The sequence below is a fragment of the Cryptomeria japonica genome, chromosome 1 (genome assembly GCF_030272615.1).
Source record: "Cryptomeria japonica chromosome 1, Sugi_1.0, whole genome shotgun sequence".
Classification (NCBI taxonomy): domain Eukaryota; kingdom Viridiplantae; phylum Streptophyta; class Pinopsida; order Cupressales; family Cupressaceae; genus Cryptomeria; species Cryptomeria japonica.
In genome coordinates this window covers 57,096,595-57,112,893 of record NC_081405.1, presented here as the reverse complement: position 1 = coordinate 57,112,893, position 16,299 = coordinate 57,096,595, and the positions used below count along the sequence as shown (strand labels likewise).

At 33.1% G+C, this 16,299-nt stretch overlaps 5 non-coding genes across 5 annotated transcripts; 2 read left to right on the top strand and 3 right to left on the bottom strand.

Moving 5' to 3' along the window:
- Positions 1–1,921: 1,921 nt before the first annotated feature.
- TRNAL-CAG (transfer RNA leucine (anticodon CAG)) lies at positions 1,922–2,002 on the bottom strand. The gene has a single exon. It is a non-coding gene; the product is annotated as a tRNA-Leu (tRNA).
- A 143-nt stretch (positions 2,003–2,145) lies between these two features.
- Positions 2,146–2,219, top strand: TRNAV-UAC (transfer RNA valine (anticodon UAC)). Its single transcript has one exon. It is a non-coding gene; the product is annotated as a tRNA-Val (tRNA).
- Positions 2,220–6,680: 4,461 nt separating this feature from the next.
- Positions 6,681–6,754, bottom strand: TRNAV-UAC (transfer RNA valine (anticodon UAC)). The gene has a single exon. It is a non-coding gene; the product is annotated as a tRNA-Val (tRNA).
- Positions 6,755–12,405: 5,651 nt separating this feature from the next.
- On the bottom strand, positions 12,406–12,478 carry TRNAR-ACG (transfer RNA arginine (anticodon ACG)). The gene has a single exon. It is a non-coding gene; the product is annotated as a tRNA-Arg (tRNA).
- Positions 12,479–12,967: 489 nt separating this feature from the next.
- TRNAL-CAG (transfer RNA leucine (anticodon CAG)) lies at positions 12,968–13,048 on the top strand. Its single transcript has one exon. It is a non-coding gene; the product is annotated as a tRNA-Leu (tRNA).
- The last annotated feature ends 3,251 nt before the right edge of the window (positions 13,049–16,299 follow it).

Genomic DNA, 16,299 nt, shown 5'->3' with positions numbered 1-16,299 from the left:
AGATATCTTGCAACAAGTGTAAAGGGAATCCTTGGAGGAGAGGAGATCTTTGCTCCAAATAAATCTACCTCCAAGAGGAGTTCCTTGAACAAAAATAACATCATTGGCCAAAATAGAGGAAGGAGAACAAGAATGAATACCTTCACCTTATTGCTAAGTAAAAGGGATTCTTGATGAAGGATGACACACTTTTGACCCAAATCGAATGGTTTTTTATTAATAGATATACATTGCCAAGTGTAAAAGAGGTTGTAGTCAAGGATGCACACCTCTTCACACAAACATCCTTGAGAAAATACTTGAGCCAACAAACATCTTCACACAAGGAATGACAACAAATCATAAGAAAATACCGCTCAACAAAGGAAAAATGGATCATTAGAAAGGATAGAGAAAGAAATCAATAGCCCCCAAGTGTAGGGACAATGAGAAGAATTACACTACAACTAAGGAGAGAGCATACATAAGAAAATTTGCTACTCCAAGCAAAGAAAGGTCCTAAACAAGGAACAAACATGTACTTCACATGAAGGAAAATTCAATGCAAGAAAAGACATTAAGATATGCTTGCAACTCTAAAGAAGAGGTAATATTCAAGGAGAAAGATAGAATTAGATATGTATTGTCCTTGCCCCCAAGAGAGGAAACAAGGAAAAAATATGTTGCTGCCCCAACATCCGTTTTTTTTGCAAGAAGGGTGGCGAATAAAAAATCTATGTCAAAGTTGAATTAGCCATCATTTAAACATAATTATCGATTACCAATAATGGATCATATTTAGTGGGATGTGCTACGGTTTGAGATGATTCTTACGTTTGATGTGTTCTACTGATATAATCAGATCAAGGTCATACTAGAACACAAAATTATCTTCAATATGCCATGGGTAATTTTCTACTATAAGAAATTTCTCTTTGAAATGAATGATGAGTGATGTTCTAAAGAGCAATAGACCTTATAATTAGATACTTGAAAAACTAAATCATTCTCATGTACCTCGACGACTTAATTATTTTCTCCAAACGAGGGGTGATCACCTAGATCATCTAGATATAAATTCCAAAAGTTTGTTAGTCCTACAAGCTCTCCCTCAATACCAAGATGTTGGTGTTTTTCATGACAAAGGGTAAGATCCTATGTCATATTGCTTTAGAAAAATAATCGAGGATTAACTTTGAAAGGATGAAGACCATTCTATAACTCTCTTTACCCACAAATGAAACTAGAGTTCTCTCCTTTGATAAGATCATTTTTAGGGAGTTTTATATTTGATTTGATAAAGCTATATTGTTGTTACATAATAAGAAAGAAAACTAAACTTGAATTATAGTAATATTTTATAAAACAAAAAATGTTCTTCTAAAAAAAAAAGAATCTATGACAATTTAGAGCTTATATCAAGCATTGCAATTGAAATATACTTTTATAAACATTAGATTGTCATATGAAATTTTCTTTTTATAATTATAAAGTGAAAAATAAAGAAACCAAAGAAAATTATTCATAAAAAATTATACCTCTATTTTGAAATTTTCTTTTTATAATTATAAAATGAAAAATAAAGAAACTAATGTTTTTTTTTACCTCAATTTATATTTTGATATTCACTCACCAACCACTCTTTATAAGAATTATCATCCATATAAGACATAAAAAGAAACATTTTACTTATATGTGTTCATCATATAAATTATGACATAGACAAGAAGCATAAGATAAAGGTGGTCCACATGATCCACATGATATGATATATAAAATTTCACTTACACTAATCAGAAGTATAAAAGAAACATTTTACTTATGTGTTATAAATTATGACATAGACAATAAGATAAAGGTGGTCCACATGATATAATATATAAAATGCTTGGCTAGGGAGTTGATATGGTGGGGAAAAATTGCAAATGATTGCAAATGAAAATGTCAAGAATGGGATTTGAACCCATGCCCTTTCGGACCAGTACCTGAAACTGGCGCCTTAGACCAACTCGGCCATCTTGACCTATATGAAATTGATTTTAAATAAAACAAAATGATGATGACTTAAAAGAATCCTCCACTACATTCATTATTCCCACAGCAAATGCCTGCACTTGCAATGAGAAGGTTTCTAGATATTAATTACGCACGACGTTTTTACAAGGTGGTGCTGTGGTGTAGTCGGTTATCACGTCAGTCTTACACACTGAAGGTCCCCAGTTCGAACCTGGGCAGCACCAAGATTTTGGGAAGATGCGCTTTGGTTGTCTGGGTTTAAATTATTTTTGGTAGATTATGGTCTTTTTATTATTTAATATAAAAATTATTTAAAAATTTGAACAAAAAAGTGAAATTTTTATCATGATGTGTGATGAGTATATGGCTGGATAAGACGCCACGTACATTATCAGAGATTGTATAAATCCCCTTTGGAATTAGGATGTTTATTCCAATCTTTAAAGCTAGATAATCTTTTTTGCTTTAGTAATTTTTATTTTTGATTTTTGGAAGTTTTATTTTTCAGTCTTATTATTTTGTTTTCTATTATTTGTTTATTTATATATATCTTTTTATCTTTTTAGACAAATTACATTCTTTTTACTTATTTTATAATCTTTAATTTGTTTTATACTTATTTCTTAACATTTATATTCCAATAAATGTAACTAAACCTCTTAAAAAATCTTTAAGTTTGATTCTAAGGAATGAGACCATCTTATCATCAAGTTTCTATTATCCAAATTTAATAGAGCTTTGTGGTATAATTTTTTTATATATATCTTAAGTACAATATCTAATAAAATAATGATTAATATTCACACTTTATAGTTGATAATCTTTAAACACGTGTAATTAATTAAATCTCATTACAACCATTCAACAACAAAAAAAGATAATTCAATTAAATAGAATTTAAATATCTTAGAATCATAGAAAAACCTCATGCTTTCTTGATTTAAAAGTTGTTATGCATGTAAACCCTTCATATTGGAGCTACTTTCTTCCAAAAATCGGGAGAATCATCTTGAAACTCATCGATACCTTTCTTTACCCCAAAATTTACATAAACTTACAAAAGCCATGCTCAAATCATCTTATGGAGTAAGAATAAAATCTTGAGTTATTTGGGTCCACGTTTTTGTTGACTTGTCAACTTGATCATTGTTTGGGTTGATTGTTGGCACAATCGTGCTTGTCAATACTAACATCGCTTGGAGGTGCCTATTTGATTTTTAGGTACACTTACCTTGTGATTATACTAACATAAATGAAAACTCATAGAAGAAAATTAATTATTCATGGAAACTAGTAATTATGAATGATTTGTAATATACACAAGCCAATCCCAAAAATATGCATAGGTATATGTGTATTCACATGTAGTTGTGTATGTCCTAAATTGATATTGATTGTGAAAAATCTAAATAATTATTATTAAAAGCATGTGAACCGTTTAATTATCCCACATTCACAATAAATTTAAACCTTATTTTCTTATAAGTGTAAGAGTCACATAACAACCTCAAGTAGCTTGGATCACTTGCAAAATAAAAAAAAATAACCTTCACAAGATATAGCAATAAATGAATGCTAGATTACATAATGAATACAATGGGATGTGACAAAATAGTATTAGGACAAACTAATGCAAATATGCAAATATACCTTGTTCAAACCAACATCCCTTCAATTAAAAATTACAGAGGAACAAACTAATGCAAATATGCAAAGATGGGTCTTAGCTACAATGTCTTGTTAGGTATCATGTTTGAAATCTCTCTCACAAATGAAGTATAGAAAATTTATTTTTAGTAAAATAACCCTCTCCAAAAGAGAGTGATTGATGAATAACTACAAACTTAACAAGTGTGGATAGGACCTAGATGTGAATTATTTACGTAATGTACTCTATTCACTCCAAGAATAAGAAACTTCATGCACCAAATTTTTTGTATTTAGAGGATAGTTGGATCTTGTTACATGGAGTTTTGTTTTCAATTCCATGAGTATCTCTTGTAGTTTTGATTAAAATTATATTGAGAACTATTACAAGGTTAACTAAGCCATCCTTCCTTAAAAGAAAAATAATGAATATGAGAGATTAATATAATACTTCTACATCAAGGGTATAAACAATCACACACTAATTTCTCTCCCCTCTTGTTGATATAAAGCGCTTAGAGAATAGAGGGAGATCAACATATATGGTGATAGATTTAAGTTTTGATATTCACATTATAATTAAGTAATGAGACGTGGATCTACATGAGAGTTGGTGTATACCAAATGCTAAATATTTTATAAATTAAATAAGAAATATATCAAGGACGGGTTACAAAGTCACAAGAGTGGAGATTTTGACATATCTTTGAATTAAACAAAAAAATTAAAATTATTCTAGAGAGAAGAGAACAACTCAAAAACATATGATCTCTTATATAAACCTTAAAACTTGAATTCAAAAACTTAATAAAGATAAACACATTGGAAAATTTCTCATTCTGATAAGAACCTATGATAAAAATAAAATTCACATTATGGATCAAAATATTCCTTGGAGTAAGTATATACACCCCTATGCCCACCACTCAACTTTAAGTTTACTCAATGATCTACAACACTATTTGAGAAAGAAATTACTAACTATATTAATGATGAATAACAATAATTGCATGACTATATTTGACCTTCATTATTGTATGTGGTATTACTAGCATGTATACCATGAAGATGTTGTTTAGTTATTTGTGTAAATATTAATTAGATTGAAGAAATTGATTGGCTCCAAAATATGGAGAATGGCTATATCACCAACTAGACCACAATAAAACAAATATTTATAGTGGTATTTCACCCCATAAAAGATGATCGTGGTCTCCTTCCTACAAGAAAAAGGGAGTTCACAAATCCATCTTCATCTAAACAATAATATGATTAATATTGGTTCTAAATTCACTCTACCCAAAACTTTGCTTGTTCATCATAGCATAACCACTTGAGGTCAATTTCCTTGTTAAGTAGAATAGGGTGAAAACATTACCAATTACCATGAACAATCCATTAAGATCATAGATGATATGATTATAGTTAGGTATTTGAAGAGAGGGATTTGTTGGACACCTAGTAGGACTGAGAGGGTGGGTGATTAAGTCTGGAACTTCAAAAATAATTATTAATCAACTTATTTAACAATAGCACATTAACCATCAACACATCAAATATAAACACATGAACACTAGATTTATGTGGAAAACTCAAACTGGGAAAAAACCATGGTGAAAATCTAATTCACAATATGAATAACAATGTTTACATCGTTTTAGGCATGCAACCAAGAAGCACCAACACTTGAAGGACTTGCAGAACTAAGACGCATAACCTTAGGTAAGATACAAAGAGGACTTGCACAACTGAAGAGCACTTCTTCAGGACAAGATACAAATTGTTGCCGAAGGACTCATTGTCAATCAACAACGAATGAAATAGTTGAATTGAAATTGAGATGGATTTTCTAGATCATGAAATTGTTCTTGAACAACTAAATTAGATGACCAACATTATGGTAAACATCTATGATAATCTTTAATGTCACAACACACTGTCTTGCAAAATACATCATCTTCAAAGCTCTTCTCAAATCGTCTTTCACATCACCACAAACTCAAATCTACTTGCAAATCATTCACATACATTTCTCACACAATTCACTTCTCATTCACACTCAACTCATCCATCCACACATCTTAAATATGAAATACAATATTGAAAACCAATTGAGGGTCGACCAAAAACAAAATAAGCAATATTACACAAAATAAGCCACCCGGACCTAAAATACTTAGATCGGTCCACTCCAGGAGAAAGAGGGAACCAAAACATATCACAAAGCATCATTCCACGAATGATTAGACAATCCACACATGCTAACACATACTTCAAAGGATGTTACAAAGCATAACGTGTAGATCTAATCAACCAGTCGACCATATAACCATTTCTAATGCAAAATACTTCATGCAAATCTCCACACGCAAAGGTGAGATCCAAATAAACATCTCAACACATCTTCCAACACATATACAAACTAAAAGAAGATGATCCACTAAACCACAATGCAATTAACAACATATCTGGAGGGTACAAAAAGCATTCCAGACCACCTTGTATACAAGATGACACAACCAACACCAAAAGAATATTTAGACCAACATCCATCCAGATAACCAAGGTCTGACAAAGCATATTCGGATAACCAAGTTTGACATCAATGACAACCATTCAAGCTCATGCTATCAACAATCTTCAACAAGATTATATAGCCACACCAACAAGTGAGGTTGAGGACATGGTAAACAATTCTATAATCAAAATCATTAGTTTTGTTTTATTAATCAGTCCATAAAACACAATATTTAGAAAGAATGCAACACAAACTTAGAAAATAAATCTTCAACTGAAAGACAAGTCAAGTTGCAAAATAGAGTTGACAATATGGGGTGGTTTCTACAATAAAGAAAACCAACAACTATAAAAAGTGTGCAAAAGAGATGATAAGAGTATATCTTATAATTTTATTTATATTTATTAATATTTTAAAATTTGATATTGAAAATGAAGTTGTGCTTTATTTCGGCCGATTCAATAAAAAACGTAATGATTGCGAACCCTACTGGAAAATATAAAAGATTTAATAGAATTAGTGGTGCTGCCCAGGTTCGAACTGGGGACATTCAGTGTGTAAGACTGACGTGATAACCGGGTACACCACAGCACCACTTCGTTAAATGTTTAGAGAGTTAGAAGTTACTCAAACTAAAACCGATGTTTTTTCGCAAACGCAAAAGTGGTTTTGTGTTCTTCTGTAGAAACCATGAATAATACAGGGCAGCAAAGATTTTATGGATGTTGTTTTGCGGTCCAAAAGGGCACGCTTCTCATTAAATTTGAAGGCTTCCATTATAAATACGTAACGGTAGGTTTTAAGTATCAAGTCTATCCAATATTCACATTATTGTACTCACAATTTAAAAAAATAAAATCAGATACATTCTTTATTATAAAGTAATTGAAAAATAATTAAAATTAAAATCTATATAAAAATGTTCAAAATGATTTAAATCATTTTTCTACATAATTTTTGCTTTGTTAATCAATTTGATTTCTTATAGTGAATGTTAGTTCATTCAATATTTAGGAAAGCAATGTATTTCATTAATTACCACTTTTTAGTAAAGATGAAGTCTAGAATTTCTATTGACTATTTGACCATTAGACCATTGGATAGAGCATAGAGAGATGACACACCATGTGGACAAAGCTTCTTGTAAAGTCTAATATGTTTGTTTCATGATTTACATCATAACATAAAATGAATAAAGAAAAGAGATATCCCCAAAAAGAGTATTTTAATCTCGAAACAAAAAATTCAAATAATTATATTTCATGTTTTTTAAGAATATTAAAGTCGAACATAAAATTAATATAAAATCAAAGAATTTTGAAGTTGAAAATGAAATTGGTATAATATCAGTCAAATTGTGACAAATTTTTTATAAAAACCAATTGTAAAGCTAAATAACAATACAATTTTTTCCACCATAAACTCATATTTGTGTTGAATCAGTTTTACCAGACAAAGTTTATGAGATCTCTCATGAAGTCAATGAATTCTCATAATGTCAATTTTGAAATAGAAATAAAACTAGCACTTGCACCTCAATGAGGTGCAATGGTTAGGTTGATAGCAAGATATGCTTAAGGTAATAGATGGAGGGAGACAAAAGTTGGAAGAAACAAACATTGCCTTTTTTAGGAGTAATTAGTTAGAATACAATTGACTTGATCTTGAAATGTGCAAAAAAATAAATTTAAAATTTGATTTGGTGAAGTTTAGACCCTAAATGCATATCTTTTTTAAATACCTAAAATAAATCTACAACTTTAAAATAGCATTTAGGGTTTAGAACTTGAATATATATTAACATATCTTAGAAAGCATTTGAGAGTCTAGTGTAGTAGACCCAACTAACAATTTTCCAAAAGATGTAACTTTATTCCTCAATTTTGAATATGTGAGAATCAAGTTTCACCCATCCATATGCACACCAATCTCTTATTTGTCAAATAGTTGCTGGTGTAGCATCAATTACATATCACACTTGTCTAGACATTTCTCAACAAGAATTCTCACACTATATTATAAATTTTGAAGAACTTGTAGAATATTTAATAACTAGAAAAAATGTGTAAGCTTCTTATACAAATCTACCTTAGTATAGAGACTAACAAGATGAACCTTACATTGAGGATAATTTGGGCAAATAGTTCCTCTTTTTATATCACCTATAATGTGTACACGCTCAAATTTTTGGTTGTGTGCTTATACATGTCATCATCACAAGCCATCATTCATGTACAATAGAGTGCAATACAATTATTTTCTTGTATTTAAACCTTTTACATCTAATTATGAATAAATATCAAAACATCTTGACAAGACCTTTTAGATAATTTTTACTTCAAACTATTTTTTCCTATTTCCTCTAACAACAAACTTAGTCATGATGAAATATATCAAAAGTGACATAGTACAAGTAAACAACTAATAATCGAAGATTCGATTTGAAGGTCCAAAGGGGCATATCCTTAAGATTGTGTCGCTACAAGGCATGGCTACAAACTTGTATGATCAACAATTTTGTATTTATTATGAGTTTGAAAATTTAAACTCACAATTCTTGATGGTTGGACTCCAAAAATAATTAGAAGGGTGCAAATTTGGTTTCAAGGTTTGATAATTATAGGAAACTTTAGATTTCAACATTAATTTGCAATTTTTAAACATATATATTTAATCTTAATGTATACAAAATATTACAAACTCAAGATATGGAACTCACTTAGGTAGCATCCTACAAATTGTAAAAATAGTTAAAATAGTTTCAACAAAACAAAAAGGATGAAACACACAAAGGTAGATGAATCCATTCATTCTAAAACCATATCTAGACATTAAAATACAAACATGAAGAAAGGCATTGAAAATACTTGGAAAAGAGGAAAGATCCAATAATTTATGAAAACACTACTCGAATCTAAAACTTGACCAAGCGTTGAGAAACCAAACGCTAATGTAATGCTCAAGAATGCTTGAATTAGAGAAAAAATGCACTATAGGGAAAGACAAATGGGAAAAAATAAATTGATGTGGGATTTAAAGGGGACTTGACACATTTGAAGATTAAATTTGAACCACCTTGGAGTTTGGGATCCTATTATGAATCTACATATGTAATAGATTGAGAGAGGAAGCACAAAGTAGTGTAACTTTTAGGTTTGGACTTTGGATGTGAGCTTACCTATGGTGTGTTGCATGGAGATGTATGTTGCCCATCCTTTCATTTTTTTAATTTTTGCACATTTTCTTTCCTTGGTGCATTTCCAACACTTTTATTCCACATGTCTTCAATATCACATGGCTTCGCATGTGGTGACAAAACATGTGTAAATTACTTTATTGTTGTATAAAACATTTGTGTTTTAGAAAAATAATTGTGTTCTAAAAAAATGTTGCTTGCGTTTTTAGACAATTATTACATTTACATACACATGTCTAGAGCTCAAGTCTATGTGTGAATTTGAACTTGGTTTGTGAATCTAAACTTCACCAATTTTTTTGCCTAAAATATGGTTGTCTTAATGTCCATGCCCTATCTAAAGAGGGGTGGTGTCTATAGACAATGTTGGAGAGCTTTTACCAATTCAACTTTATAAAAACAAAGATAAAAGATAAAAGACAATCATGCAATATACCTAGATGTCAATGTAAGAGACAATGCAATAATGATATTCTCAAATGATAATGTTATGACACTATTAGACAATTTTTAGATAATTTATCTTTATTTAAAAGCAAATTAGAGTTTCTTCTTAAATATAAAACCTAGAGCACAAGTTAACAAATTTAATGCTCAAATTGACTGATAACAATTAGTTGAAGAGTGTTGATAAAGACCTATCTTTTAAATTTGAATATTTTAAAAATTTCAAAGATTATTTTACAAATTAAAAAAGTGAACTAAATTTATTTTAACATCTAAATATATGAAAAAATAGAATTAAAAATAAGACTATTTTTGAAAAATATATATAAATAAATAAACCCAATCAAAATGACACAAAACAAGGGAAAATCTCTCACTATGTGATTTTCACCGTTACACTTAGTAAATGGAAATAGAACAGGAAAGAAATATTTTGATAGAGATATTTTCAACAAATCTTCTTACTACTCCCTTGTTTTTGATTAAAAAAGCAACGTTAACTAGGGTGCTGACCCTTTACATAGCCAAAAGGCTATCAAATTTAAACAAACCAAGCAGGGGTGCAAACCCCAAACAAACAAAGTCGAATAGGCCAAACAAACCTGTCAAACCTGCAACAACCCAACCCAACTCAAGAGTGGGGAGAAATACCCAAAACTTGATGAAGGGGGGGTTGGGAAAGGGGGATAGATTTTCCCTTCCGTGTGTGACAAACAACCATCCATGCAACACTGCCAATAGGAACATTCAAAGAAAAATCAGGCGGGGAAGACCCTGCATAGTCATTGTCAGAATGCTGCTGCAGAACAACAACAAGAGCATAATCCCCAGGAGACGAGAAAAGCTCTGGAGCAGGAGCAACATATGTAGGAGCCAAGGGGGCAGAATAGTCTGCGGCAACATTAACATCAACAGTAAAGGGCACCTCATCTTGAGAGGATTCACCCGAAACAGAGTTTGAAACATTATTTGTCAAGTGTTCTTCAGTAGCATCCTTCCACCAAGTAGCAACACCTCTGCGGCAAGAGAGAGAACAGTTTGAAGCTAAGTGACCCGTTGAGAAGCACCTTCGGCAGCGAAAGGGGAGACCCTCATAATCCAACGGTTGAGTCCATGGCCTATCCCCAACCATAAGAACCACATCCCTGCGGAGGGCCAGAGATATGTCAACATCAATTAATAAGCGAGCAAAGGTAGAATGACCCATGGAGAACGTGGCATCATCAACCTTCAAGAAGTTGCCAATGGAGTTACCAATGGCCTCGAAACAAGAAAGCTCCGAAATGGAGAGGGAGATTCAAACAAGAAGGCTCCGAAATGGAGAAGCAAACCCAAACCAGATGAACAAAGAGAGATTCAGTAAGGGGGTTGAAGGAAGAAGTCCAAGGCTTAATAGAGAGAGTGATCCCCCAAATCCACAACTTTCCCAAAATCAAATCACTATCATGAATATAAATAAAAGAAAAAACGAGAAAGCTTTTAGCTCAAGGGAAAGGCTTACTACTCCCTTGTTGAGATTAATAGAACATTTTTCCTTTACACTGCATCCCCCATCATTTAACCTGGTCGAATTAAAATATGTTCGTGATTAAAGTGAAAAGAACAATATTTTAAGACAAGTATAAAAGATTTAAGGCGATCTAAAATTCCTTTATTTTATAGAGAGTATGGAATTCATATCTTCCTCCATTGGATCTTTCCTTCTGATGTCTTCTCCCTCTGTTCAACACTCTTCAATGCTTAATCAAATAACAATGGTTTTCAGTGCCGTAATTTAATTTGTTCGATTTCTCATCTTTCGCAGATCTATTGAAAAAAAATCCTGATGTCCATACCCTGTTCCATAGTTCCAATTTTGGCAGACAGGGAGGTGCTGGCAAACGTTGTGGAGTTTGGCTTTGTACCTCCCAATTGAATTTTCTTGAAAGTTTGTAAAGCCTTTTCAACGAATCCATTATGTGCTCATCGCGATAATGGGATTCCACGAGATCGCATTTCTTTCATGCATTTTGTCAAACACTTCGCGTGCCCTGTCGATGCTTCCACATTTTGCATACATGTCTACCAGAGCATTTCCATTTTGCTTTGATGGATGCCAATACACTATTCCAAAGCTCCCATTTTGGTACAGGCGAAAGTGGTGGAATTTGGCTTTACCCTGCCAATTGCATCGGCCTCCTATTATCTCAGGGGTTCGCTCACTCCTCCCCCTCGATCCCATCCCCCCGGCCCCGATCTAGTGCCTGTTGTCAGCAAATGACAGAATAGAGTAGAGATGGGAGGAGGACGAGGACGGCTATATATAGCATAGTTGGCGGGCGCCAAACAGGGAGGGAGGGGGCCAGTCGGAATTTGGCTTTACCCTGCCAATTGCATTTCCTTGAATGTCTCAACGCCTTTCCAACAAATCCATATTGTGCATAACTTCCAATCATTGCAGTCCATGAGAACACATTTCTTTGAGGCATTCTGTCAAACAATTCCTACAGCTGTTGCAACTACGAAATCTCACAAAAATAAGCCTATCAGCTAAAAATGAGACAAAAGTGATGTCAACACGAAAATGCGTGGCACAGATTTCCAAAGCACCATCCAAACCTGACGACTCTGCTGGGGATCGAACCCAGAATCTCTGGTTTCGTAGACCAGCGCCTTATCCATTGGGCCACAGAGTCACGCTGTTACCAAGCTTTACTGCATGTGTACCATTTCTCTTGTTTACTCTGTTTCTATTTTCCCTATTAAAAATTTTCCACCTCAACACCCGATTACATCTGACTGCTTGCCCAGTCATATGTATAGAATTTGGCTTGGGATTTCCTTATGTTTTGCTTGGTCTTACGAAAGAAAAACTAGAATTAAGTAAAAGGATTAAACGACGACTACCATATTTTCCGCAATGGTTGCCCAGGTTCGAACCGGGGACCTTCGGGGTGTAAGACTACCCTACAGTACAGCATCAAAGTTTTCATGACGGTAAAAGATCTTTTAATCTTAAACCTCAAAATGCAATGCATCAATCGGGACGGTAACATAAGAATCTTTACCGCTGAATACAAGTGTAGTCTTCTTCAGTACAAACGATTAGTCTTACAAAGCGGTAAATTTGTTTCCCATTAAAAAAACGAATTAATAAAAATCTCAAACTTAACAATATCAGAAAAGTCAAGATGGCCGAGTTGGTCTAAGGCGCCAGTTTCAGGTACTGGTCCGAAAGGGCATGGGTTCAAATCCCATTCTTGACAGGAATTTTACTTGTGTTTTAAAATGGAACATATAGAGCAAGATAACTCTATAGCTTGCATTTTCACTAATTTTTATGGTGGAGCATGTATAAGGAAAAGTGTTTGATGTTCAGTACTACTGAACAAATCTGGCATTTCCACATATTATCATTTGTATTTGAAAGAAAAAGAGGTGCAATATTTATGTTATAGTAAAATATATGTAAATAATTGATATTATTTTATGTTTTATTTAATAATTATTATATAGAAAATATTTAGAAATAAATATATTATATTTATAATATTGATCTTAATATATACTTTTGGAAAGGACAATAAATTTATAGAATTTTTAACATAATATAATATTGATGATCATTTATTACACCGAAGGCATCTTCTTATATGAGATGCACAACCTATTGAATGAAATCGATGGTTAAAAATTTGTTAGAGCTTTGCAAGATGATTGAGAAAAAATGGGCCATAAGATTTTCCATGGTTTGAAAGTACTATCAGTCATAACATTTTATGAACATTTTCTGAATACTTAACATTTAAGAAATGGACTAGTCAGAAGGCATGTCTGTTTCTCAAGGTATGTCAAGTTGTACATCTCTGCAAATGTCGACTTCCAAATTGCAAATTTCGAAGTGATTGAAGTCAAGCGGACCTATTTTTGTTCATTTTTTCTTTGCCCAGTCATGTCACGTTCTTTCATGTTCAATGACAGCCAGATTCTTATTAGTCTTTTAATCCCACTAGTCGTGTCATATTCGATGAGAGTGAGTACAGTCGAGGGTTGGATTCTTAGGTGTTGCCCTCAAACTTTACGACAACTAGAGTTCACAACTTGGACAGTCCAAGCCAATAAGAAATGAACAAATCTAGCAATTGAATATAGTTAAAATGAATGATTTTAACAGAGTGACAAATATGCAGGGTTCAGGTATAGACCTCCCAAATATGGGAAAGCTAGATCACGAGCTTGAAATAAATAAAGAGGAACTGCAACCTTGTAGTCCTAAAAAGCTCTCTCCATTGATATGCTCAGAACCTGATACCTCTAATAAGGCATGCCAAACTTCCAAAAAGTCAGCTACAAAATCACGCTTTAAGGTCCGAGCTTTGGGTGGTCGAACATTGTCAGGAGGGAAAATTTGTCAAAATCGTTAGAAGATGAATCACAAAGTGTGATTCAAAATATTGGTGGTAAAAAATTGCTCACATAATCTAATCCAGAAACTTGCATACAAGATTAAAATAGATTGTAGAAATCTGATAGCTTTGATCGTTAGAAGATTCTTACCTCCCTCTTAGTTTCACATGCAATGCATATAGTATGTCATCAAGTGAAAAGAATTCAAACAATGTGAGTAGAAAAAACTGGCAAATGAGAAGCACACCTAAAAGGATTCCTTAAAATTTAATTTGCAAGCATAAAGTAGATATTTTCTATGAAAATAACATCTATCTTATCTCAAATCAAAGTTGTAACAGATGAAAAAATAAATTTTACAGGGAAACAAATCAAGAGCACAGATCGTGAAGATTGCCAAGATTTTTCTAGGTTGCGAATCCCTCTTAGAAACAAAGAAACAACAGACATTTACCAAAGTACGCAGAGTGTAAGGATATTGCGAACAACTGACACCATCATTAAAGAGATTAATGGTTGGAGCATACAAGCTGGAAAGGACTTGTACTGTCTAGGTTGCACCAAATCCAACCCTCTACTCATATCTTTAATTTGCCGCACCAAATGAATGCCCGAATTCACTACCGCCTTTAAAGCTATTATGTCAATGTTAGATCGCTCTAAGGTATAAGCTCTATGTATTTCATTTTACCCAAGGAGACATAGTATTGTTTCTTTGCCGCTTATAATGGAAGACAAGAGCTATGAAGCTATGAATGTGCGTCATTTTCTCATAAATATTCAGACTCAATGTATCGTATGTTAGGATAACTAGTGGACAACTGAGAGGGGGGGTGTAAATCAGTTGTCAACAGATTATACAACTTTAAGCACACAAAATCTTTTACTAGAATACATACACCAAATACCAGAATATCAGATATAACAATTAAGCATAGACATAAATCATAGAACAATTACCAACCATCCATAACACATAACACCATGATTTGTATGTGGAAAACTTGGTAAAGGGAAAAACCACTGTGGGAAGCCTACCCATAGTCAGATAATACTTCTGCAACAAGTATGTGATTACAATAAGAGGGGCCCCCACATGCAGGAAGGCTAACAACCAAGAGCGCACTACTCATCACAAAAGGAGTCTCACTGACTACAAAATAAATCCATACTACAATCCGGAAAGATGAATGAACTACAAGAATAACATCTCCTATGCCTGAGTACAGTTCCAGTTAAGCTCAATATCAAAGGTCTTAAACCTCTTTTACAAACCCAATTCGATCACCTATGATCGACCAAAAACTCTGCATACGATTACAACTTTATCTGCACACAGATAATCCCATAACCTTTTCCTACCCCATATATGATCTACAAAGAGATCTTACATTATATTTATACCAACCCGAGACCTAAACAATTAGGTCGGCCACCTAAAAGATAATACAATAGATCTGTTACATAATCCCGCAAACCAATGATAAACCAGGTCGGCTTAAGACCGAAATAACGTAAACTAAACAAAAAATCCAACCAGTGATGCATCGGGAGCATCAACCAACACGTTACATAAACCAGTCCATAACCTAATAGAATAACCATTGGACCCAAAATAGGTCGCCATAAGCCAAATGAAACACTACAAACAACAAAAACACGAACATGATAACCATCTGATAACCTTCTAGAAGCCACACCAACACCACTTATCGGATTCATCAAAAGATCTTTAACAAAGCGCTGCCAGTAAAACCCTTACCGATAACCAAAAGGCTTGCTCAAACATATGATAGCATCCAGATCATCAAATCCTGAACCAATTGAAAGTGATACACATCAGGAACACATGAATAACCAATCCAAACCAATTCCAACAGCCCGACCAAAACTAGAGACAAATCTCCAGATCAACATCAAAGACCAACCACTCTACCGGAAGCCAGTAGACAACAAAACAACTAGTGTTGACATCAATGCAACACATAATCAATTCCTCCAAATTGCCAACATCGTATATGCCGAAGCTGGAAAAGGGTTTGTTGATTTTTTGTTTAGTTTTCTTTCTATGCCCATTGGTTCCATCCTCAAATTACTGTATGAATTAGAA